The sequence below is a fragment of the Lissotriton vulgaris genome, chromosome 6 (assembly GCF_964263255.1).
Source record: "Lissotriton vulgaris chromosome 6, aLisVul1.2, whole genome shotgun sequence".
NCBI lineage: Eukaryota > Metazoa > Chordata > Amphibia > Caudata > Salamandridae > Lissotriton > Lissotriton vulgaris.
The window spans coordinates 162,525,872-162,553,250 of NC_141694.1; the positions used below are offsets into that span (position 1 = coordinate 162,525,872).

The window sequence follows — 27,379 nt, forward strand, 5'->3', positions numbered from 1 at the left end:
GATGTAGTGCTCTCCTTGATAAGTCCCCCCACTCCCACCCTCTCCCCCACGAACCCTACCGCTGCTGCGGTCTGTGGCACTTTTCTCCAGACGGCGTTGACATGATGGGCGTCTGGTCACCGCGAGGAGGAAGAGACTGCAATAAGCCTGGGGCGGGGTGCAGAGGCCGCGGCAGAGGCTTGCGGTTAGGTTGTGTTCCCAGGGTCTGGGGACCCGATTGAGTCATTGACGTGAGACGCTGCAGGAGCCCATTGGTGCCTCTGGAGCCCCACGGCTGCCAGCAGTGATTGGACCTAGCTGAGCGAAGAGAGAGTCCGACACCCGGGGGACTGGTGGGACTGCGCTGCACTCGGGGTGAGACACCAAGGTGTCAGCCCGCCCTGCCCCCTGACCAATGGGTGGTGCCCAGGAGGGTCTATGTGCCCTGATTAAAATGTTGAGGATTGTCGCTGCAGGGGTCCTTTGGCGCTTTGGGAACTCCCCTCTGCCCTGCTTAGGGTGCCTTCATTGCACAGGTCGGTGCAGTGGTTCCCTTGGCAGGCCTCCCTCTGGAAGTGGCTCTGTGGCTGTGCGGCAGCCTGTGGCGACCTTCCCTGGTTGAGTATGGAGGAGAGCTGATACCTGGGCAATTTGAGTGTCCGTGCAGGGGTGAGGCACTGGGGCACCAGCTGTCTCAAGGCCTGGCACACCCAGGCCTCTCTTGAAGACCCACTCTGGTCTTGGGTGATCTGGGCATGCCTGCTGCACTGGCCCCCCATCTAGCATCCGTTGTCTGGGGTACTGGGGGGGGGGGCGGTGGAGCCCTTTGGCGGATGGGTGGCGGCTACTTGTGATGCCCGGGGACTACACAGCATTGGCAGGGCCCGAGGGGTTGGCTCACTACACAGGTCGGTGTAGGACCCCTTGGCGGTGAGGTCCCCACTCCCCCATCACACACGAAGAGGTACTGCAACACCTGTTGAGAAGGATCAGGGAGGCACCAGACAGCTCTTGACCCTCTATGGTTCTAGGGGTTGCACCCACTGGATTCTGTCTCCGAGGAGGTTTCCAACCGTGACCCTAACTGTGCTCCTACCATGGGGAAAGACAAAGCCTCACACAAATGGACCACTACAGTACTCGTTCTGGTGGTGCCTCTTCTGGGTCACCCATACGGTGACCAGCCCGGGGCCCCACCCAATGACCTTGCAGTCATTTTGCAGGCAATTCAAACATCTCAGGCGGCAGTGGAGGCCAGGGTCGGTGAGGTGATGATGGATGTGGCTCTCCTGCGTCAGGAACTTCCAAACGCTATCACCAGGATCACAGAGATGGAGTCCAGGATTTCTACAGTCAAAGACGATGTCTCAACCTTTAAGTCTCAGATCTCTACACTCCTCCCCCACACGTCAGAACTCCATGCACGCGCCGGAGATTCAGAAAACCACTCAAGACATAATAATATCCGCATCATCAGGGTCCCCGAATCCGTTGAAGGGGCAGCCTCATAGTGTATGGCGGGCCTCATAGAGACATGGATTAAGTCTTGGATGTTTGAAGGGCGCCTGTCACCTCGGTTTGCGGTTGAGAGGGCCCACGATGGCTGGCTCCAAGCCCCCTCCTGGCCCCCCGTAGCCGATTATCATCCGGATCCTGAATTTTCAAGACCAGGACGCAGTACTTGGCGCGGCAGGCACCCGACCAGACCTCCACTACAGCGACACTAAGGTCTTTGTATTTCCGGACTATACTAGAGAAGTACAGCAATGATGGCGATCCTTTTTGGTCGTTAAACTAAAACTGAGGAACATGGGCCTCCAATACTGTCTCTTATTTCCAGCCAGGCACCAAGTAATTTTTCTTAATAGGTCCCTCTTCTCCGATATGCCTGAAGATGCATGGCAATGGCTTATGGAGGAGAGACCGCAACAGGGGCACTCTTTGCCTACTACCAACATCCGGAAGTTGGCTGTCCTTTCTTGGCCCGTGACCCACAAGGGTGTTTTATGGCTTTTGAGGGCGCCTTGGAGGGCACTCTGGAGGGACGGGTGATTGTGCTGCTGGCCATGTACATACCATGTACATGTCACTTTGCCTTAGAGACCTCTCAACACTTCTCGCCCACCTCCCACAAGGACTCACAGTGTTGAGGGGAAATTTCAACGCAGTCCCTGCACCCTCCTTAGATAGCACCGGTCCTGCCGCCTCCAGAGGCCTGGAGACTCAGCTCCTCATGGACTAGCCTTCCTCTTCCGGTTGCCTATGCGATGCCTGGTGGTCCTGACATCCTACACTCCGTCAGTTCACAGTCACACCTCAGCCGCTCATCATATGCACTCTCGCATTGACCTCGCTCTCTTACCTGCCCTGGACTGCCAAGCGCTGAGCCACATCGAAATATTACTCAGAGGGAACTCGGATCATTCCCCACTACTTCTCCGTCTTGGGCCCCCTTCCCAGCAATGTGGCATATGTGGCTTATTAATGCATGGTGCCTCCAACGTAAAACCTTTGTTCTCGCATTGAAAAAATAACATCAATCTTACTTTCTTAGCAACACAGGAACTGTAGCCCGAATGAGCACACTCTGGTCTGCCAGCAAAGCCACCCTACGTGAATGTGCTAAACACTTATATAGGACCCAGGAGCGTTAGTGCTTCTCCCTCATCACCCAGCTGGAGGCAGGTACCTTGCACCTGGAGAAACACCTCACATCCGACCCCCAGGAAGAGGTCTCTTACCAGTTATGCCTTGTCCAGGAGGACATAAGCCTACACTCTCTAGAAGCTGCTAAACTTCTTTGGCGTGCAACGACAGCCAATCTATACTTCTGGGGTGATAAAAATGGAAAGCTGCTCTACTGGCTGGCCTCCCACCAGCAAGTAAATAGGATAGTTCCCAATGTCATGGATGAGACAGGCTGTATGCAATGATCCCTACCAAAAATCACTCAGACTTGTGTCCATTACAATGAGAAACTACACTCGGTACTGACAGGCAGGGATCCAACATCACATTGTCTGTTCCTGGACGCAGCTGCCCTCCCAGCCCTCTCCATGGAAGACTTCCAACTGCTGGATTAACCCCTTGCAGTGGACGAGATTGGAGAAGCACTTTTGGACCTGACCCCTGGGAAATCACCAGGTCCAGATGGGTTCCCCTTAGAATATTTTGTGGCATTCCATGACCTACTGCTCCCCCAGCTTTTAGCATTATTTGAGGCGTGTCACTTTGGCTCCTTCCCAGGAGACCTAGACGCTGCCATAATAGTTGTGATTCCACAGATGAAACTCTGTCCACATCTTGTGCTCACTGCCGTCCCATCTTGCTGCTTAGCTGGGAAATCAAGGTTTTTGTCACAGTACTGACTAATAGATTAAAATGAGTAATGCGGACAGCGGTGCATCCGGAGCAATTTGGCTATATGTCGCAGAGAGTCACGCACATTAGAAGCCTTCAAGTGGCCCAAGTTCACTGTCACTCCTTACCACAAGACCTATCCTTGCTTCTCATTGATTTTGAAAAGGCGTTCAATACTGTGGACTGGGGTTACCTCCAAAAGGTGCTGACCTCTACTGGCTTCAGCCTGCATTTCTGGAACATGGTTGGTGTCCTATGATCCCACCCCTTAGCCTGTGTGCGCGTGAACGGAGTTCTATCGGACTCCTTCACCATAAAATGAGGCACAAGGCAGGGTTGCCCGGATCTCCTCTCCTTTATGCCCTAGCAATGGAACCCCATAGCCCCACTTATCTGCGGGGACTCATGATGCAGGGGGTGGGGGTAGGACGTCAACCATGAAGATCGCATCACCCTAATTGTGGATGATGTTCTCCTCTTCTTGGCAGACCCAGAAACTCGATGCCTCCAGTTTCTTGGGGCTTTTGAGAAGTTCTCAGGCCTTAAGATGAATCCCTCCAAAGTTGTGCTGGTTCGCCTGGCAGCCTGAGGGACTACTTTGACTGGCAGTCATTCATTCCCCATCGCAGACTGAACTTTAAGTACCTGGGTGTGTGGGTGGCATTGCACCCAGAATTTACTTGGGCCCTCAACCTAAAGCCGCTGCACAAAAAGGTGAAGGCAGACCTCACAAAATGGCAAAGCCTCTCCCTTAACATAATAAGCCATATAGCATTGTACACGATGATGGTACTGCCTTACTTCCTAAAATTTTTCCAGAACCTACCTCTTCAGCTCCCTATGTCATGATTTCGGGAGCTGGAGGGGGATGCGTGGACCTTTTTATGGCGGGGGTCGCGTCCCTCTCTGGTGCTTGCCCACTTTCAATGAGGCCCTTTCGATGGCAGCCTCTCCATGTCCAATATTTACCCTGCTTACAAATTGGAACTTTCCCTGTTAGGTTTCTCTAATCTGCAGGCATTGCTGTATGGCTCCCTGGTCCCCTCACAAAGGCCTTGGTTACACAGGTGGTGTTTTTAGCCTTGCTTGCAGGACGGTATACTCACCCAACAAGCTTCCTTATGGCACAGCACTTGGCTGAAGGAGGTGGAGATGCTCAGTGGCTTTAAAGCATGGGATCCCATTGGGATTTTGCATTTGGGAGATGTGTGGTCAGGGACTCACATACGTTCCTTCTCAAACCTTCAGGAGTTATACGCCCTCTCCCATACCAAATTCTATAGGTAACTTCAAATCAGACACGCCCTTCATATTCAAAACACTAAGCACCTCCAGGAATGTAATCCCCTATAAGCCAAACTCCTAAAGTGCAGCTGGGTCATGGGGGGGTTTCCCAAATCTATCGAACCCTCATAATAAAAGCTGCTAGCTCGCTTAACTACCTCAGAACCCAATGGGAGGGTTTGGTGGGTCCATTAGAAGAGGAGGATTGAGGTGATGCTCTGCTGGACCCCCGTGAGCCCACCATCTCCTACAAACTGCAACTAATAAAAACATATTATCTTTATGCAGCCTATCTACCCCCACGCACCCACACAAGGCAGGCCTTTGCCCAGGTTCCACCTGCCCACGGTGCGCAGCTACTTCAGCGACTTCTTTCATATGGTATGGTCCTGTGCTCAAATATAACTATACTGGACCAGATAACTAAATACCTTGCTGAGGTGTTGGGGTGGGCAGTACCCCACTCCCCTCTTCTGTTCCTTCTTGGGGTATTTGAAGGTACAGGTGGCACTAGGGCTGGAAGGACCTTTCTAGGTATGGCCCTCCTTGTTGCAAAGCGTGATGTTGCAGCGAAATGATTAAATTCGTCCTCCCCACCCTTTCACAGTGGTGTTTTGAGGTGGATTGGTGTGCCCAGCAGGAACGAATTGTGTTTGAGACGTAGAGCTGCCCCCAAAAGCATGATCGAGTGTGTGGGAAGTAGCTGAATTTATGACCCAATGTATTCAAGTTGCCACATCTGGAAGACCAATCACCATTTGTACGTTTATGCACTGGTTTTTCATGGTTGCAATATGAACCAGTTATACAATGTGCTATATCGGTGCCTCGTTCACGGCTGGCCATTAAAACTTAATACAAGTGTTTATCAAAAAAAATTATTTTTGTGCCAGTAATTTTGTAATAAATTTTATGCTTGAGGTATACTTTAGGGAAACCAATAAACCATGAGAGTATGAGGTATAAATAATTTGGCTTCACAGTTTATTTTTGTGTTTTTTGTGTCACTACATTTTCCTCTTCCAACAATACATATTTTTTTCTTTCATTATAAAAGAGACATGTGTAATGTTCCTATTAATGTTATTTCCCTATTTAAAATATAGATGGTTTTGCAAAATGGGTTCCGCCTATTTAGCCCGGATTTTTGGCTTTTTAGATAACTTGGTTTTGGACTTTTTACTGTGGGTAAGTCTAACTACATATGTTTCAATCACCATAATCACATGGTCAATGGACTGTGGTTGTTTAATGTCAGTGAATGCCTTTTAGGCAGAAGCGATGCAGCTTGGGTGAGGGGCACCTGGCTGGTTGCACATAAACACATGTGCACATGTGTGTGCCGGGTGCACATGTGAGAACACTGTCATGCACAGTCCGGTAACTGCGCACCCGTAACCTGGCCAGGAGGACTCTGCAGGGTTAGATATTGATGTGGCCTTATAATATTTGAGGACACGTATAGGTAAAGTCAGTGTGATTTACTGTTATGCCCGCAGTGACACTTTATTATACATAAAGGAGGAGGAAATCTGTCTTGGAATGCAGTTTTGCTTTTCTTAAGCCTAAAAAGCCCCATGAGGTATGAAACTGGGATGGAAAAGGTACACACAGTTCATATTCACAGGTCCCAAGACCATAAAGGTAACATGGGTCAACCAGAAATTTCATATTTCTCTGGCTCAGGTCAGGATCGGAACCCATATTGAACTGTCCCGGCATGCTGTGATTGAGGATTGGGACAGTGGTGGAGAGGTGATGTGGTATCCTAGGATTGGCCAGGGTCCCCGGCTACTAGAACCTTCCAGACCCTTTTAAAAACTCTTGCACAAGGTAGAGAAATGGCTGTTGTTGCTGTTTGTGCTTGTTACTGCTGGACTCTGGGACTGCTACAGCAATGGACAATTGGAAGGGGGAACCCTCTGCTGCTCAAAAGGACTATGTTGATCCGAGAACCTGTGGGCTCTCCAATGGCTACTGAGGCATTCCCTCTTACAACCCTAGAGGACCACTTAGGAGATTTATGTTAAAACATACAACTGATCCTTCTCCGGAATTGCTACCAGAATCTGGAACACACTCTCTTCCGAGATCAGATGCAACCCTTCCACATCCTTCTTCAAGAAAGAAGTAAACATTCTATTACCCAGCAAATTCAACACCCACTGAGGGCTTACTTGCTTCTTGACAACTTCCTCCACACCTTCTCCTGAGTCTTGCATTTTTCTCTCTCCTATGTCGCGCCATCATTTACACAACGTTCTTCTACCCTTTGGACTATGTGAAGCCTGTAAGTTTGTTAGACTATGTCTTCTTATCTCTCTTCTACCCATCTGTGCATGCAGATACTGTTCTCCATGATATATGTCATGTTATGTATTTGATAGCAGGCTAAACTATATTATTAATATAATTTGCCTGCTTTTGCTTGACCTGTAAAGGACTCTGTCACCCGTAAGGGTCTTTTTCGTGAGCTGTAAAAATAAATAAATAAACAAATACCAGGAGGAAAGTTGGAAGAGAAGTGGTTGGCTGGCTGTGCTCCAGGTGGCTGGAGCCCCCCACCAGGAGTTAAACAAGCCCAGGATCGGCTATATCAGAACAACAAGGCCCAAGTTATGGCCTTTTCAAGGGCGGGGACCGAAGTGCTTGGGTCTCTGCCACATCTTCTTTCCTTTATCCCCGAAGACCAGGGCCCGGGGGAAAGGGCATGTGTGGGTCCCTTCGCTGTGGAAGGTTTGCCCTCAGGGGTCCCATTCTTCCTGGACAGGTACATGTTATATTCATTGCAAAACACTGTATTGATATAATAATGTTGACAGTGATTACAACGTTGATATGCTTTATTGAAATCAGGAATAGCATGGACACATTGTTATTATTGATTATTGCATTTTGCAAAATGATGGTGTTTGTAACATCTGGGGGCATATTAACAACATCTAGCGATATTTATTGCTAAATGAGCTTAACGAGTATTTTTTTAACGCCAAGCATCGCCGGATATTATCACAGAGATAATGTGCTATTAGCAACGTTTATCTCTAAAGCGATATAATATCCGGCGTTAGCGGCGAAATGCGTGAATATCGCTGGTAATCCAGCGATATTCACGCATTATCGCTAATGAGGACTTAGCTATAATATCTAACTCCCATTGGATATAATGGCTAAGAACTGGTCTGAGCAGGCGTTAGTTTTTGGAGATATTCGCGCTTAGCGTGAATATTTCCATTGCTACGCCTGCCTTGCTAATAGGAGATAGCGGCGTTAGCGACTGCTTTCAGTCGCTAACAGGTTGGGTATGCCCACTTTGCATGTCATTAGCGATAAATATCGCTGACATGCAAAGCGGGCCCCCAACCGCTCGCTATCGCCTACAAGCTGTCGCTAACTGCTGTTAGCGACAGCTTGCTAATAGGGCCATAGAATTATTGACGCTTAGCGGACGAAAACGTCCGCTAAAGCGGCGATAATCACATATCGCCGGCCTTGGTAATATGCCCCCTGGTTTTTTGCTTCTTTTATCTAAAGTGATAAATGACTCTTTAGCGGTCCAATGCGATTCCATAATGTAATCTGAGGTCTTTCTATATCCCTTACATACATATTTGTAAATTAATGCTTAGTATTCAATAGTGTGGATGTAATAATTGCATTTTTCCTGGACTGGACTCGACAAATGTTTAATGTGTGTATTATTGAATGCCAGTGAATGAGGCTAATAGCCCACACCACCTCTCCTGGGTAGGCCTTGGGCTACTCTGCTCTGCTACCTTGAGAAAGTCAAGCACAACAATGGGATGTGTGGTTCCCAGTAAGGGAAAATTGTGAACCTATTACTTGCGCAGGCCTCACATCCTTCACAACTAATAACCCAATTTCCTGCAGGTGGTATAAAAAAATTGACATATATTTGTGTTAATGAAGTGTGCTGTATAATTATGTGCTTAACAGTATCTTAACTTGAGCAGTGTCAGTTATTGTGAGGTTGTCAGGATTTAGTTAATATAACATCGCTTCATGGGAGGAAAGGTCATACGGTGTCACTTTTGGTGAAGTGATTGGTTCAAAGGGTGGCTCTTTGATATCACTTCTCGCCCTCCTGGAATTTTGGTGAATTGATTTACCCCAAAACCCTAATACCCATTAACCCTATTTCCACTTCCAAACAATCCCCTAGTGGCACACACGCTCTCGTCCATCTAAATCTGCATACTCTCGAACAGAGAAACAAGGACGCACACATACTCACACCTGCCCCACCTTCTGACTACCTTGTAGGCTGAATGCCCTATGCCCCTATCACCCAAGCCAGGGGACTGCCCTCAACCAATCATGCCCATCTATGAACCTAGGGTAACACTAGCCTCCAGGTTTAACGACGATGTCCAGAATTCCAATGCAACTAACCGCCTGATTCATGAAAAACGGGATTTGCGATTCTGTAATAGCGAAAAATTGCGAATCACTATTGAGAAATCGCAAATCTGAATTCATGAAGATTAGCGATAAAAAAATGTGATTCGCACGCAGGCGCAAATTCCGTTTGCGATTACCGATAATCACAGAAAAATCGCTATTTCCGGCTACCCGCGCCGGGATTGCGAACTCGCAAATAGCAATATCGCTATTAGCGATATCGCTATTTGCGAGATCGCAAAATCGCGAGATCGGGAAAACGGGAAGTCGCATTTCGAGCACAGTGATGACATCACAACCAGGAAGCAGCCAGTTCCCACCCCCATTCACCACAGTGAGGCAGACCTCGAGGGAGCAAGTGGGAGAGCTGCTGCTATTCTGGTGATTTGTACTCTTCAACTACATTGCTGCCATGTCAGAGGAACCTGTTCCTGGCCCCAGCAACACCACAGGGCGGAAGAGGAAGCTCAAATTTTCGGAGCAGGAGCACGAACATTTGATTGAAGGGGTGGTGGCCAACCACGACAAACTCTTTGGTAAAGACCCCAGGAGGGTCCCGGAGCAAGAAAAACGGAGGATCTGGCAGGGGATTGCCTCCACTGTCAACTCCGTGGGTGTGGCCGATGGGTCACTAGAGGAACTGAAAAAACGATGGTACGACCTCCGAGGTCGTGCCAAAGAGAAGGTGGCGGAGCGCCTTGGAGAGTCGTCGTGCACTGGAGGTGGCGGACCTACAGTCCCTCCCAACACACCCATGGAGGACCAGGTGGAAGACACCCTTGAGAGGGAGGCGTGCATTGGCTTCACACGTCTCGACTCATCCCGCACCACCCAAGACACCCAAGGTAAGGGGCATGCGACTGCGACCCTGTTCCCTATGAATGTCCATGACCAAATAGGCTACCCTAATGTCCCATAGTCATGCCAGTGTTGCACATCAGGGAATGCCCTGAAGCATTGTGGGAGATGTAGTGTGGCCACAATGTAGTAGTACCACAATGCAGCCAGACAGGCTCCAAAGTACGCAAAGCCACAGCCCTTAAGGGAATGTCACCCAGCATGCATGTAGCAACTGCACGTCTGCCAGATACATGCAACTAATGATCGTCCACTTACCCTCACAGGTGGCGCTGAAAGCAGCGATAGTGAAAGGCTGCAAATTGATGAGGAGGCCCAGGAGGAGGAGGTGCCACCACCAACACAGGCACCAGCCCCTGCCGCTGCAACAACACCAGCAGCCAGGTCCACCAGCAGTGTTCCCCCTGCGTCTGGTGCATCACCTACAGCCGCAGCCAGGCCAGCGACTATTGTGCCCCCTGCAACTGGCGCACCACCTACAGCCGCAGCCAGGCCAGCGACTATTGTGCCCCCTGCAACTGCCGCACCACCTAGAGCCGCAGCCAGGCCAGCGACTATTGTGCCCCCTGCAACTGCCGCACCACCTACAGCCGCAGCCAGGCCCGCGACTAGTGTGCCTCCAGTCCCTGCCGCACCAGCAGCGCCAGCTGTGACACCACCAGCAGCTGGTGCTACAACATCTGGGCCCGCGACAGTTGCGACACAGCGGCCAGCCACAGTGTCAGGCCAGCAGAGCAGGCTGGCAGGTCTCGCCAGCACACCACTGCAGCAAGCAGGAGGGGCAATGGACAGGGGCTGGCGCGTATGAGCGTCGAAAGACGCATGTTGAGAATCCATCAGCGCCAGGCACGGCAGCAAGGTGCCATTCAGCTCCAGCTCCACAAGATTGGGCGCAATGTGGCCAGAGTCGCTGACCGCATGGACCGCATGACGGCAGCCATGGCAGGTATGGGGGACCGCATGGACAACATGACTGCAGCCATGGCAGGTGTGGGGGAGGGAATGGCCCGCATGACTGCAGCCATGGAGGCCAACACTGCTGCGATGACTACACAGCGCAGTGCAGCACGCCGGCCCACCATCAGCTCATGAGCTGGCTGGCCTCCTACAGCAGGTCCCATTATGTTGCTGCCAATGCAACTTCACAGTTGTCGCGGCGGTCACTAGCACAGCAGCACCAACTTGTCCAGTGCTGTGAGGACATGACCAGGGTCTTGGAGCACCTGACCACGGCGGTTACGGCACTACACCCTCCTGCTATACCTGCCACTGTTGGGGGTGATGATGTTAGTGAGGGGGCATCCAGCATCAGCAGCCACTCTGCCTCACAAATCCCGCCACTCAGCCGCAGCACCAGGCCCACACCAGGTCCAGAAGCCCCGGAAGACGATGCGCCTCAGAGGCGCTTGGGCGGAACGTGCAGGAGGCGCACTTGAGTACATTAGACAATAACAGGCACAGGCTGACTTTAAGCCTGCCCTGTCCTTTGACACTGCAGTATGCAGTAATACTGTTAGTGGAAGATAGTTGAACTGGTACCTTTTTTGTGATTTAAACAAATACATTTATTTTGCTACACACATTAGCGTTGTGTCATTATTACATTTTGCATGCATTAGTGATTTGTGGGGTGAGGGAAGAGGGTGCACTAGAAACTGTTCACTGTGATGTGGTTGCAACGTCTGTGGCCTTCAGCTGGGTTCTCCCCGCGTGCATGGCGCGCATGTGTAGGTGGCCGGTTGTCCCCTTCAGATTCACTGCCAGAGATGTCGACAGGTGTCCGGCGCTTGGTTGCTATGTTATGTAGTATTGCGCAGACAGCCACAATGCGGCAGCACACTGCAAGACTGTAATACATGGCCCCACCTGTCTTGTGCAGTATGCGGAACCTGCTCTTGAGCAGGCCAAATGTCCTTTCTATGCAATTCCTTGTCCGTATGTGTGCAATACTGTAGCGCCGTTGCTGGGGTGTAGCAGGGTTGAGGTATGGGGTCAGGAGGTATTCACGGAGGGCGTAGCCACTGTCACCTGAATGAGAGGAGCAGATGGTGATTGCCTGTGCTGCACTGTTACTTCTTAGAAATGTGACATTGTCGCCAATGTGTACTTACCAAGTAAGTGTCCTTCCCCAAACTCTCCCCTGACCAGTCGTGTGTGGAGGCCGCTGTGCCGGAATATGAAGGAGTCATGGCTACTCCCTGGGTACTGTGCGACAATGTCAGTGATGTATGTCTTAGCATTGCAGACCATCTGGATGTTGAGGGAGTGGTAGGACTTTCTATTGCGGAACATATACTCCGTGGCAGCTGATGGGCAGATGGCGACGTGGGTACAGTCTATGCATCTGAGTACATGTGGAAAATGGGCTACATTGTAGAATTGTAGCTTGGTCATGTCCAATTCCTGTTGGCTGGCGGGGAATTTGATGTGACGGTGTAGCTGGGTGAGCATGGCATCAACAAAAGTGTGGAGGCAGCGTGACATGGTGGGCTGGGATATCCCCCCAGCAGCCGCTACTATCCCCTGGAAACTCCCGGAGGCCAGGAGGTGCAGGCTACACAATACCTGCACATGTGTAGGCACCGCATTGGTACGGCTTGTTGGGTGCTGCATCAGGGGGTCAAGGTCCTGTATTAGCTGCATTATCATTTCCCGGATTTAGCCTGTATTTTGCATATATCTGCTCTCTGGTTTGGCCCAGCAAGGTGACCCGCTGGCAGAAAATCCTGTCCTGGATCCTGCGTCTCCTCCATGCTAATCGCTGTAGCCTTCGACGCCTCATCACCATGTACATTCCTGGCATTGTGGTTCTCCTTATGCTGCTGCTGCTGATTGTCCTTATGTGCGATTGGTCAGGCCTGAACCTGTTGGTGATTGGCCAACGGTTTTTTAAATGTAATTTTTGCATGGCTTTTATGGTTACCACCTGCTTTGAGTTGTCCTTAATTTGCGCGGCGCAAACTGCGATTTTTGGGTTTTTCGCTATTTGCGATTTTTCATGAATACCGATTGCGATTGTATAGCGAATTCGCTATTTATTTCGCAGAATCCGTGGTTTGTCGCATTTTCCGAATCGCTAATGCTCTCCTACCGGGATTCTGCGAATAAAATAGCGAATTCGCTATTATGTGTTTGAGAGTTCGCAATTTTGATGTTGAATGCCGATTACGGAAATTTTGCCCGCAATAGCATTTTCGCAGCGATTGCGGGAGCAATTTTACTTCATGAATCAGGCTGTAAGACATGTTTTTCCAGATCGGAAAGCTCCGGCTCATTGTGTCATTGTTGTCGTTCTCTCATAATATTATGGTTGCCAATGCTTTTGTGCAATTCAGATTGGATTACAGCAATTCTATATTTCCAGGTCTTCCATCAATTGCGTTCAAAAAGATACAAAATGCCTTTGTCAGAAGCGTATTTGGTTTTACAAAATTTGAGTCCGTCTCCAGCCATCTTTGCCAATTACATTGGTTCAGAAGAACATTGTATTTAAAACCTCCTGCAAAAAACCTTGGAGTCTGGTTTAACAATGACCTCAGATTCGAGGATCATTTAAAAAAACTCACTGGGATCTGCTTCTCCACACTTAAAACATTACGCAGGTTCTTCCCTCTCCTCCCGAGAGAGGCCAAGGAGACTGTCATTCGCGCCCTTATATTATCCAGATTGGATTACGCAAATGGCCTCTTCTGTGGCCTACCAGCCTACCTGATTCATCATCTCCAAGTTATTCAAAATGCCGCTGTGCGGCTTTTGTTTAACATACCCAAAAGCTCAAGTGTTCGCCAACCTCTCCGCACCCTTCACTGGCTCCCAGTTGCTCATAGGATTTCATTCAAAATCCTTGTCCTCGCTTATCGAGCTGTCCATCAAACCGGCTCAGTCTATTTGAGGAAAAGATTTTCCCTATATGTTCCCAACCGACCTCTCAGATCAACTAATCTGCACCAAATGACTGTACCAAAGTTTAAATACAGCAGGCTTGGTGGCCAATCCATCTCTGTCAGAGCTGCGAGAGCCTGGAACCCCCTTCCTCTCCATCTGAGAACAGCCCCATCCATTACTGTGTTTAAGAAAGGACTGAAGACCCATCTCTTTAACATCACTGTATAGGGTCTCACTCCTATCTCTACACTGGAATCACTCTGCTCTGCCTCTCACCTACCCCGCGCCAGGATACTATTTTCTTAGTAACAGAGCGTGCTACAAAAGCCTCTATAATAATAATTTAAAAAATATACCATGGCCTGGACCAAAGAAATCAAGAAATACACTCCCTCAAGACCATTATGATCTTGCACTAAAGCCGATTTTGTGGGTCCCCATACCAGATGGAGTAGGAGAGTCTTCAGGGTCCTAGGCTCCTTCCTCTGGAACAAGATTCCCCTTGAGATATGCATATAATTTAGTAAAGTTACAAAACCTGTCTTTTCTGCGACTAGTTACCGCATTGCTACCTTTCGACCTAGGCTGCTGTAGTTGTGAGCACTAAGACGCTCCGCTGGAGTTGTAGATGCGTGGCCAATAAATACCCACTACTTAAATACGAAATTCAGGCTGTGGGGTTCAGACAGGTAGACCATTTCCTCTCTACAATGTGTTGCTCTTGTCATCTCAGAGGAAAACTAGCTGGAAGTAGAACTGGCTTGCTCCAGACCCATTGAGTAATAATCAATCTTTCCTATCCAATCCCTGTATATGCATTCAAACCCAGAAACTACACTTGACTTCACAATGAATCTTCGAGGGAGGTGGGAATCAAAGCAAGGTGAAGCTTAGATGTACCACCCTCAAATGTACTCAAGCACTCTCTTGCACACAACATACATTCAGGAGAAACCAGGGGTGTCATGAAATATTACATAGATTTACTATGTAGAGTCAGTATAAAATCTACCCAGGGGGCTTCAGCTAAAAAGGACTAAACCTCACAAGTATAATCCTGTGTTTCAGCCACATATATACAAAGAGTAGTGTTATCACTCAAAAACAACATAATACAGTCATGAAAATCACTTGTCAAGAGACCTGTGAGACAGGACTGCTACATAACTATATAGCGGGTCTTCCATTGTGATAAACTACGGTGCAGGTTGTCACTTGTATACAGCAGGAGGGACCTTCCTCCCTACATAACCCATAACAACACATCTTCACCAAGCTATCACCTCGGTCAGAAACCGAACATCTATCCACTGACTATATTTAGTGCTCATGCATGGTGTCCTATAATGGCCAAACTGGTCCATTATAGATGCCAAATTTGGACACACCATTGAACTTTGCCTTAGAAGTAATCGTTCCTCTGGTAGACAGGCCCTGAACGTGGCCTGGTACTGGGTAATTGATCACATTGCGCGATGGATACTCTTTTCTATGCACCACCTTCACAATTAAACATGTGAGATATATAATGCTTTATATATTTATATATTTACATTCAATGTATTAGCAATGTCACTGCTCTGGGACAGCCAGTTTGCTGCCCGCAAAACTGTTCAAAATCATGCCAGTAGAGGAGTTCACAAGTGTGAAAGAGAAAACAGGGGTGTGGATTTGTTGAGGTGCAGTGGACCCTGTGACTGTTTTCCAAAGAAGTGAAAATCGCAACCTCCAAGGCCAATAAGCGGCAATCGTATTTCTTGCATACAGTCCTATTAAATCTTTTTTGCATTCAGCAGAGTCAAAGGCAAAATGGGAAAGAAAACCACCTGTGACCCTAAGAATAAGGATCCATTACCATCCCCTCTTTAATGTGGAATTGAGGCAGACATCCCTAAGTGTAGGCATCCTCACAGATACATATCCTTCCATAGTCAGCCTTGAGAAAAAACACTTGGGGATGAAGCTGGAAGTGAGCCAATGATGGGTATAAGATGCTCGACTGATCTACAAGCCGATTTCCCTCCTCAGAAAATGCACTACTGCCAGGGAGGGAAGAAGGGATTTCTCCCTAAGGCAGATATTAACCAAGCATCAAGGTAAGTACTTATGAAAATTGCCAGCCATGGTTGAAAGTGCTTCTGAAGGTTTGATCAGTACGGACAATCAGAAGCTGTAAGAACTGAAAGGCAAGGGAGCTTATCCAACAGTTAAAAATATCCTCCTTGTCCTGCCTCAGTGGAATAAGCGAGTGTAGTGAAGATCTATGGTCAAAGTATAATCCCTCTACAGTCAATCAGAGGACTGGTTGACTGTAGAGTGGCCATCTAAATGGCTAGTATTACCACAGTTTTTAAAACACATTGAGAATTAGTAAAGTCAGAAAAGCTCCTGAAGGTTTAATTACCAGAAACCTATGGAATGCAGTATCAAGCAATTTCTCTACAGAAACAGAACAGTCACTAATTTTCTAAAAGGACATAATTGCCTTGAATTTCATTTATTTGCCATAATAATCAAGTGCAGTGGGATAGAAACCTTGTTCAGCTATAGTCATAACCTGCCTGACCAGCTGACGTTTTCCAATTTTCAGCCTAATTGTGACCCAAATATGAAGTAAGTGTTCAATTTCTCCTCTTTTCGGCCCATGAATGGGTAAACTGAAACCTAGGACAGCCATTCGGGGAGGCTTGTTTTTTTTTAAAATATCATTGCACAATCACTAACCACACATGTTTTACCATGAGAACTAAGTGGCAGTACCCTGCCGTGAGAAGACCTGAATTCTATAATTAGAGCCATGCACAGAAAACCAGAGCTATGACCCAACTCTCCAATTCACCTTCAGAGAGTTCAGTGCCCAGGAATGAAAACAGAAGGAGTATTTTTTGCTGCTGCAGTAGCTCACCCACATCTGTGGCTGATCTAGAACAATCACTTCTTTGGCTGCTGCTCAGGCAAAGCTACGGTTGAGTGTCGTTTTTGACATGAAGTGTACAAGTTGGTCCTTGGAACTTAGTGCAGTTCAAAAACACATTGATGACCTCAAAGATCTGTTGAAAGCAATGTTGTGAATTCTGCATGACTTAAACCATACATGGACCAGAGCAGATGGGAAAATGAGCTGTGGAGTAGCAGCACCTTTTTGATCTTTTGACTATCCAATCGTGAGATCAGGTGGGTAGACTTCCGCTAAAGATGCATACATAGAAACTGCAAGATTGGCTAATCTGGTAATATTCCTTGTCGTAGAAAAAACCAAGGGCCAGATGTAGGTAAGTATATTTTACTGACTCATAAATACCGAATTTCACCGATTCGGTATTTATGAATCGGTAAAATTGAAGGAGGGAGACTTAGGTAAATTCGGTAATTGAATTACCGAATCTGTAAAAATCGGTATTTACCGAATCGGTAAATACCGATTCGGTAATGCCCATTGATTCCTATGGGCCTTGAAGCCCATAGGAATCAATGGGCATTACCGAATCGGTATTTACCGATTCGGTAAATACCGAATCCTGCAAGGATTGCAGGGGGTGTCACTTTGACACCCTCTAGCACCCAAATACAGGCATGTGTGCCATGTGGCACACAGACATGCCCTAAGGGCATGTCTGTCTGTCACTTGGCATAGGTGTGCATGCAATCATGTGCATGCACACCTGGATTCGGTATTTTACCACCCAATTGGATTGTAAGGCTTTTGGGACTCAGAAGAGTCCCACCTACATCTGGCAGTTACCGAATCGGTAAAAAAACCGATTCTGTATTTTACCGATTCTGTAAATTTAACGATTCGGTAAATTTAACGAATCGGTAAAATTGGTCACCTACATCACAAATACCCATTTACCAGTTGGTAAATGGCCTCCTACATCTGGCCCTTAATTATTGCAGTCCTACATGGTAGAGATTAGATTTGAATTGCGTAAACTTCGCGCTCGTAGACTTTTCATAGATGGCATACAAAGTGCACTTCCCCTTCTCCTCCCGTTCCCCTTATCAATGAACCACGGAGTCAGTCTTGGTCTTCACAGTGTAATTTTATTACCTTACAGATACGGCCAATTACTCCATTGGCCTCTCTTCTTTAATCTGTGATCAACCTTATTATTGCTTTATTTAAAACACCACAGCACGCAAATAAAATATCCAGGTTATACATTTCCATTGTATTTACAATTTCCTCTCCACAGGTCCTCTATTTATTCGGGCTGTGCCAGCAAGCCACAACCATTATACCCTGTTCTCTTTATGCTGACCGTCCCCGGCCAACAGAACAGCAGGTAAATATTCTGCCACTACTAGTGACAATCACCGGCTTCCTGCGTAGAGCAAAAGAGTCCAGAGCCACCAGCAGGTCAGCCCTCTCTCCCGCCAGCCCGGAGCCCCGATAGACTTCAAGCCCTTTTCTGGGGCCAAGCATCCACCGACAAACGGAGTCCCTGCCATTTCTCTTGCCCAAGACCCCGCCTAACCGAACTCTGCCTACAGGGATGGGTGGGTGGGTTAGTCGTCCAGCAAGCTCCGACCCTTCTGCTGGCAAACAGACAAAGAGGGCGTCATTCTTGCCCCTCTGCCTTTTAAGGCCCCGTATTACTTCCGGGACCCACGTGACACGTTTCCGGCCCTCAGTGCCTCCCACACTAGCTTCAGGCGTTTGATGCCACTAAAGGCGCCACGCCCCCTAGGTGGGGGTAGCGCCCATCATAGATGGCATACAAAGTGCACTTCCCCTTCTTCTCCCGTTCCCCTTATCAATGAACCACTGAGTCAGTCTTGGTCTTCACAGTGTCATTTTATTAACTTACAGATACAGCCAAATACTCCATTGGCCTCTCTTCTGTAATCTGTGATCAACCTTATTATTGATTTATTTAAAACATCACAGCACGCAAATAAATTATCCAGGTTCTGCATTTCCATTGTATTTACAATTTCCTCTCCACAGGTCCTCTTTGTATTCGGGTTGTGCCAGCAGGCCACAACCATTATACCCTGTTCTCTTTATGCTGACCGCCCCCGGCCATCAGAGCAGCAGGTAAATAATTTTCCACTACTTGTGACAATCACCGGCTTCCTGGGTAGAGCCAGAGAGTCGAAGGCCACCAGCAGGTCAGCTCCCTCTCCCGCCAGCCGGGAGCACCGATAGACTTCAAGCCCTGTTCTGGGGCCAAGCATCCACCGACAAACGGAGTCCCTGCCATTTCTCTTGCCCAGGACCCCGCCACAGGGCGAGGCGCTAACTGGCGCACTCAACCCCCCCCCCGCTACGCCTTCTAACTCCTCTGCAAGGGCTCCCAGTACTGTCTGTATAAACCGATCCCAACCTGCATTGGACAAGTGTACCCCATCCGCCGCATACAGATCTGCCCTTGATGTTTGAATCAACTTGTGCCTGATGGTTCGAACGCTGGATTTATTTAGAATCTCCACCACTGACTGGTTCAATCTCGTTACAGACTTATTCACTGCTTTCAATTGTGCTCCCGCTGGCCATACTCGGCGCGGTATCACCTCGGACCATAGTATTTTCGTGTTGGCAACATGTTCTTAACTGCTGACAAGACTGATCATATCCTTGCCGCCCGACTGGATCACCAATAGATCTAGGATCGGCATACCCCTGGCCATGGCGCCCCTCAGATCGGTAGGCACCTCCGCTAGTCGCTGTCCGCCTACCCCCACCCAGTGGTGGTCAATTTCCTTTGCAATCTGTACTCTTTCCTCACGCGACTCCTTGAAGATGTGCCCTGTTTTGCAAATAAAAGAGTGGCCACACCAGCATATCTTGGCTCTCTGCGCCTTTTGACCTACATGAAAATGGAAACAATCAGAGTGGTACAGGACAAGTGGAGGAGACAGACTAACTACTTATGCTAACTGAGGGCATACATAACGCTCAAAACATGCCGACTTCCAATGACCCACCCTCTTAATAGTTTCCTCCGGAAGGCCTAGGCAGGCCGCCGTCGTTGCTGCTTCAATGCGGAATGAATGAGATGTGAAATCCGTCGTGTCCACCCCCAGCCTTTCCAAAGCACGCTTACAAATCCTAGTGAACTGAAATCTGGTGAGGGGAATACCATCCACGTGCAATATTACCTGCTGTCTGATCTGAAGAAAAAGATTGGCCAGGCTTACCGGGCAACACATTTCCCCCTCCATGGACCCGAACTGGACCCAGGTTCCTTTCCCCAAGTGGCCTGTTTTAGATCTCTGCACCCTGACCTGAAGGGACTCTCTGGTCAGGATGACGTCCTCACAGCGTATGCCCCCTTCTTTATCTGACTTTGACGCTGGTAACAGTTCCGATATCCTAAATGCCCCAAAAACGCTAGTGAGTAAGCCAGTCTAAGTAACTGCGTCTCATAAGGCGTGAAGCAAATTCTGGGCAGAATTTCTAACATACTTGTTAACCTGCTCACGTCAATGGGTCTCCTACTGTCCTGCACTCCCGGTGCCAAACTCTCTCAAACCCTCATCCCTCTTCTTACCCTTTGGTCTTTTGTGGGGTCTGCCACCCCCCTTAAGCCTGTGTTAAAAGCTATTGATGACAATTGCCTCATCACCATTGCTGGAGATCTTCCTCTAGCTTTCTGCTCCACTATGAATTCAAGAACCCTTTGTGGCAAGAACACCTCTACTGACCCCGTCCCCTTGAAGGTATTCTGGTATGCTTGCCATGCCCTCTCATACATACTCTTAGTCTTGGGGGCCAAAGACGCCGTTATCATTTCAGGGGCTGTGGGGCACCAAGCTTCCATATTCCCTCTGGGAAGTTCGTCATCTGTCTGATTGCCTGCGGCCATCGGGTGCGAAACTCTGCCAACTTAAAACAGGACAATGCGTCAACAACTCTGTTGTCCACCCCTGGCACATGACTGGCAGTAAAGTGTACTTTGCGCTGCAGGCATCGCAAGACTAGTTCCTTCAATCGGCGCAGGACCCAGGTGCATTTCGCTCTCTGATTGTTGATTGCCATTACTACAGACATGCTATCTGACATTAATACAATGTGTCTGTTGGCCAAAACGTCGCCCCACAAATGCAACGCCACTATAATGGGGAACAACTCTAAGAAGGTAATATTGCGGGTGAGACCTGACAATGCCCACTCTTCCGGCCCAAGTTGCATGCACCACCTGGGACCCAAGACCGCCCCAAAGCCCACGCTGCCAGCCGCATCTGTGTACAATTCTAGCTCAGCATTGGGGAGACTCAGCTGTTGCCAGACCACTGTTTCGTTAAAGTCTACCAGGAAACCCTTCCAGATAGCTAAGTCAGGCCTCACATCTGCCGATAACCTGGTGTGATGATGCTTGGCGCGCAAACCAGTCATTGCCCTCGCTATACTCCTAGAAAAGGCCCTACCCATTGGTATCACTTGAAGCGCAAAGTTCAGCTGCCCCACCAGAACCTGTAATTGTTGCAACGTCACCTTCTGTGGCAACAAACAAGACTCAATGGCTGACTTGAAAGCTGCTACCTTGTCCTGGGGAAGCCTACAGACCCCTTCCACGGTGTCTATTTCAATGCCTAGGAAGGTCAACCGAGTAGTTGGCCCCTCAGTTTTCCCTGCTGCCAACGGCACGCCCAGTGCTTTTGCCACATGCTGGAAGCCCAGCAGGGCCTTCCTGTAAGCAAGGGAGCCCTGTGGTCCCAGGAACAAGAAATCATCCAGGTATTACCTCGCAAGATGTCATGGACGTCAGAAAGTGTAGCACCGCCCATTCTAAGAATCTGCTGAAAGTTTCAAACACTGAGCATGCGATGGAACACCCCATTGGCATGCAGAGGTCCATGAAGTAGCCCCCTTCAAAGGTGAAACCCAAGAACTTGGTGTCGTCGGGGTGTACCTGCAGGAGGCGGAAGGTTGTCTCTATGTCTGATTTAGCCATCAGCGATCCTCCCTCTAGCGCTTGCAACTTCCGGATTGCCGTGTCAAAGATGGTATAAGGTACCGTGCACAGGTCTGGGACATGTTTTTCATTGACCGACAACCCTCGGGGGCTCGACAAATTGTGATACAAACGGAATTTCCCTTTCTCTTTTTTAGGTGCCAACCCCAATGGTGAGCATACCAGGTCAGGCCTCGGCAAATTTTGGAAAAGTCCCGCCACTCTCCCTAGCGCAACTTCCCTTGCTATTTTCTGCCTCGCCACTCCTTGGTTTTGTAGTACTGATCTCTGGTTGCGCGGTGGCGCTGTAGATGGGGTAGCCGAGGACGGGATGCGGAAGCCAAAATAAAAACCAATGTGCAGAAACTGAGCCTCTTCTAACTTGTCATACTTACTAAGGAGGTGTGTCAGGACGTGAAGCTGAATGGGCGTTGGTAATCTCCTAGGGTGCTTGTGGGGGGCGTCCCTTGCCTTGGCCTTGAGTGCGGGCAGGCTACTCTTTTGGCCTCCCCAATTTCTTGAAGCATCTAATCTCTGAGTGTGCCGGACCGCTGCAGTAGGAACAACAATGTTTAAACTTACATGCTGCGCCCCGGTTGCACTCATTCTTGTTGAACTGCTAGCAGCCCAGTTTTTTATCTCCGGACCACCTGTCCCCCCGAAAGGGCTGACTAATCTTGTTCACAGGTATTGTTGAGTGGAATACTGAGTACCATATATTAATCTCGCGGTGATCCCACGCTATGTCAGGGTGAACTGCCTTCATTTGCCTAACTTTGCTGTTGTACTGGAGCCATCCTGTCCCTGGGAATTCTGACGCTGCCCCATGAATCATGGATATATAACTGAGTAATTGGGCTGCCACCGCAGGCAACCTCTTGACGATAATGGCCGCGTAGATTACAAACACTGTAATCCAGTTCTTGATAGACCAGTCTACCCATAACTTTTTTTGTTTGAACTCTCCCTCCTTACCAGCCCTGGTTTTTCCCGGGACCACCCCCGCGTTTATGAGGTCGAACACATCTATATACTCTCCCTTCAATATCTTCTGCTTGATTTCCATTGCCATGTGCCATGTGATCCCTACCGACTGGGCTAACGCCATGGCTGCCAACCCATACATTAGTGGGCTGTATGCTAGAGCTGCTTGCCCCGTGCCTGTTGACCCCCCGGCCATCGGAGAAGACATTGCGGGGACCGCTGCACCTACTGCGCTATAGCTATTCACTTGCCCCTGCTACGTCGCCGCCACTGCCCCCGGGGATTGCGCTACCGCCCCTGGCTGCACCAACACTTGAGCTATGCCGCTGCCTTGATGCGTGCCCCCCAGTGGAGCGGTTTTCGGGGCTGGAACCGGTTGCATGGCGATCTGTGTCAGGGGCGCCGCACCCATCGTGACTGGGTACCCCCAAGTCTGTGCGAAATTGTTTTTCATTGGATCCCCCAGCCAGGCCCAAGGGAGGAACATTCAATGATTGTGCTGCACCCGCCACCAGGACTGTTGTGTCTATCACCTCTGGATCACCTGAGGTAGTTGCCTAAGAGTCCACCACTCTACTGCGCTTTCCAGGTGGTGCATCTTTAAATCTCTACAATATTCGCCGCACCCGCTTTGCCCGCGTAGCCCGGTCCGATGTGTTTGGTCCAGCCCCTTGCTTCAATGTCTTTAATGCCCAGTCCACACATTTTTCCTTGGTGAACTCCAACAGCTCTGTCAGCGTGCGAAAGTCGTCCTTTGTGGACTGGCCTTCCTTGCCGTTTCGGGCCCGTCTAGGTGGCATTCTGCACTTAATGAAAACAGAAAAGCATTCGTGTTCATCCTCCCCCACTCTCTTTCCTCCTTTGCTCTAGGGCCTAAGGCTCCCCCATGCCGCATGCGCCACTTTACCCGTGCCCGTCATCCCCACCAGCTCTTGCTGCCATTCCTGTTAATCTCAGCCCCTATACCTCCCCTGCGCCTTATTTCAGCCGCTGTGTGCCCTGTCACCATTTATCTAGCGTTTTTATAATTTGCTCCACTGTCCTCCATATAACATTGTCAAGCCATTTCCCTTAGGATTCTTTTTCTTGCGCTTTAAGAAGGGACCTGGCGTTCATTGACCTTGCTATTGTATCCCCCTGTTCCTTCTTTTCTGTTTTGTCCCCCAATTATTTCATCCTTTCCAGCGCTCTGCACCAATAACGCGCCTTCACCCGCCGTACTCGGCGCCTTCACCCCCCCTCGCTTGCTCCCCACTTTACACGCCTGCCGCCACTCTCGTTTGGTTGATTTAGGCTGTAACTCATTGGCCTTGCAGCAGTACCACTGGTGCACCATACGCCTGACAGGATTGCTAGCAGCAAGCCCCCTCTTCATTGGGGCGACCATATTCATTGTACCTGATCCGCTCGAGTACCTCGCTGCCCTGAGAAGCAACCAACTCTCTCTTTATCCCTAAACTATCATCAATACCTGTTTAGGTAAGCGCTTAAATGTAAATGTAAATGTATTTGAGCTTATATAGCGCACAGCTACCCACAAAGGGTTTCCCAGCGCTTGCTTAGGGAACCCGTCCTGGTATTCCCCTGTGAGATAACCCCGGCAGGGTATCCACAAGGTGAAAGCCAGGCATCCCGCCGCGAGGGGCCTTTGTGGAGATTAAGCAAGCTATTGCCCAGAGTCGCAGAGTGTGAACCCGTGAGTTGAGAAGGCACCAGAGCGAGAATTATCGAGTCCGCTTACTATCTACCTGACCCACAGTACGCCGCATACCATCCTAGTCAAATTGCTCCTCGACTGCCTGCCCCGCCGCCATCTTGTGCTGACAAACCCCGCCCCTCCCGGCGATCCTATGCACCGCTGCGTGGGCTTCTGTTAATTCGTCTGTTCTATGCCTTTAATGCCACTACGCCGGATCCTATTATAATTGTTCTCGCCTGCCTGCTCAGACGGACCCAGCCGCCATCTTGCGCTGACAGCCCCGCTCCTCCCGGCAATCTTGTTTCCCCTCCTGGCTTCTGATACCTTGAGAGTCTTATGCCTGTAATGCGCCAGTCTCCTGCCTTCCCACCTGGAGCTTCGCCGGAGACACGCATCCCTGTAACCTCCTTGCGACTCACACGCCACAAACCGCTCCCCTTCTGACAGGCACGCAGCATAACCGACACAAGCCTGTGCTTCTCCCGCACCCGCATTCGCGACACATACCGCTCCCACAGGCATTCCCTCTCAAACCACAGCCCACTGCCAACGGCCTCTCCAATCCCCACTGTGGGGCCCGCTCACCAACCAATGCCCGAATATCTCTCACCTACTTGCGATTTACTCGCCCACAAAACGCTCCCGTTCCCACAGGCACGCCGCATACCCACACGCGCCTGTGTGGCTCACGCATCCCCATTCACCGCCACATTCAATCCCACACTGTGAGGCCCGTTTTACCTGCAGAATCGCGCAATCGCGTTCACGTGGTCCCCTCAGTTACTAGTCCGGTGACCTCCGACCCTTCTGCTGGCAAACGGACAAAGAGGGCGTCGTTCTTGCCCCTAGCCCTTTTAAGGCCCCAAATTACTTCCGGGTCCCGCGTGACGCGTGTCCGGCCCTCAGTGCCTCCTACCCTAGCTTCAGGCATTTGCTGCCACTAACGTCGCCACGCCCCCTAGGTGGGGGTGGCGCTCGTCATTTCCTTTGTAAGATGCCAAGAAGTACCGTGCAGAATGAAATTCGGGTGAACAACATTGGCTTAAAATGCTTTGTATATGATTAATGACCTAGCTGACAAAATTCCAGGGTGGTTTGATGCCCTGTAGGAACTCTGAGAGGTGGGAGACCTGGACATATTTGTCCTTTAACTCGAGCTGTGGAGTTTCTGATGTAATTGGCCTGACTCTTGCAATGCAACTTTCATTTTCTTATAAAGATGTCAGTGCAGTCTTTCCTGTCTGCCACTACAATACTCTTAATGAGATCCTTCTGCTCCACTCTGACCAGATGATCAGAGGCAATTTGCATGGGTCCCCCACCTCTGAGATTGATGTGGGGCTAATGTACAACCTGCCTTATCATGCCTTTATCAAAGCTTCATTCAATACCAGTTCTGCAATATTAAGCCTGTGGACGTTTAAAAACAGCTAGATATGCTTATTTCACGAGCTGTTACCAAGGAAACTGCCAATACAAGTAGAAATGTGAATTGCAAGAATCTACCATTTAGGGTAAGGCACAACAAACACTGGCAACTGATAGGTTGCTGATGCAATTTTCATCACCCACTGAAAGTTCAAGACTTAGGGCCAGATGTACATAGACTCACGTTTGTGGTTCCCTAATATCAAATATTTGCAATTCGCGTTTAGGAAATCGCAAACAGCTATGTACAACAGTGTTTTTTACACTGTATGCGAGTCCTGGTGGGCCGCAAATTGACCTACCTCATGAATACTCATGAGGTAGGTCCCAATTTGCAACACATTGTGAATCACTAAAATCACAGGGATGGTGGCCTTCTGGTTATAACAGACTACCATGTCTGTGTTTGCTTATAAATAAAGTAACATTTTTTGTTACTAAAATGCAACCTTAAAGGAAAACAGGATGTGTTTCATAAACAAAAAGTCTGTGGGACCACTGCCTGCTCTTAAAAAACGTTTTCACACAGATTGACAAAGGGAACCCCTTCCCATTTGTGAATGGGTTACCACCTACTTGAAATAGGCGACAAAATGTAAATGTTTTGCAACTGCATTTCATCTGCAAAACATTCACACATACCACAGTCGGTATTAGGAAGGGCCTTCCTAAACATGCCCCTTCCTAATACTGAATGGAAAACCTATTCTGTGAATAGGTTACAGAATCTCAAAATAGGGTTTGTGTTAGGCCTGGCATCCTTGGCTTGGTTTCCCCAGAATGTTTGTCTCTACGGCCTGTATTTGTTTGTGGTGTCCTGGATATCGTTTTTGCTGGCTTAGATGAGTGGAGCACTTTGCCACTGCTGATCACTGTCAAAGTGTAAGTGTTCCCTGTGTAAATTCTTATTTTGATTGGGAATCCATGATTGGCATATTTGATTACTAGTAAGGCTCTAGTACAGTGTACTAGAGGTGAACAAGGCCTGTAAATCAAATGCAACTAGTGGGCCTGCAGCACTGATTGTGCCACCCACATGAGCAGTCATATAAATGTGTTTCAGACTAGCCACTGGAAGGTCTGCATGCTCAGTTTTAAACTGCCATGTCAACCTGCCAAGTGCACCGACTTGCCAGGCCCCTAACATCCCTTTTCTTACATGTAAGACACCCCTCAGTCAGGGCAAAGGTACCCCCCTGAGCAGGTTGCAGTGTATGTAAAAAGTAGGACATGTGCTGGTGTGTTTTACATATCCTAATAGTGAACTACTGCCTATTTCGTTTTTCACTATTGAAGAGCTATCTGTCCCATAGGCTAACGTGGCAGTTGCTTTGTTATATCTTACACGTATAACTTCCCATTGGGATACAATGAAGGAGTAATTTTAGGCTCTCTGAACTCAGAATTTAATAACACATCTTTTTTAGAAAGAGGGTTTTTAAATTGTGTGTTTGAAAATGGCCTTTTAGAAAGTAGGCATTTTCTTGTTTAATGATTCTGTGTGCCTCTGTTGTTTGTGTATTGACTGTTTGGTTTTGAAGTGACAGAGGCTGGGGATGTGCATCCACTGTAGGACGTC

At 48.9% G+C, this 27,379-nt stretch overlaps 1 protein-coding gene across 1 annotated transcript in view; it reads left to right on the plus strand.

Moving 5' to 3' along the window:
* The window catches only part of PKHD1 (PKHD1 ciliary IPT domain containing fibrocystin/polyductin), a 2,083,594-nt gene that overhangs the window by 1,539,344 nt on the left and 516,871 nt on the right, over positions 1 to 27,379 (plus strand). The window lies entirely within an intron of this gene.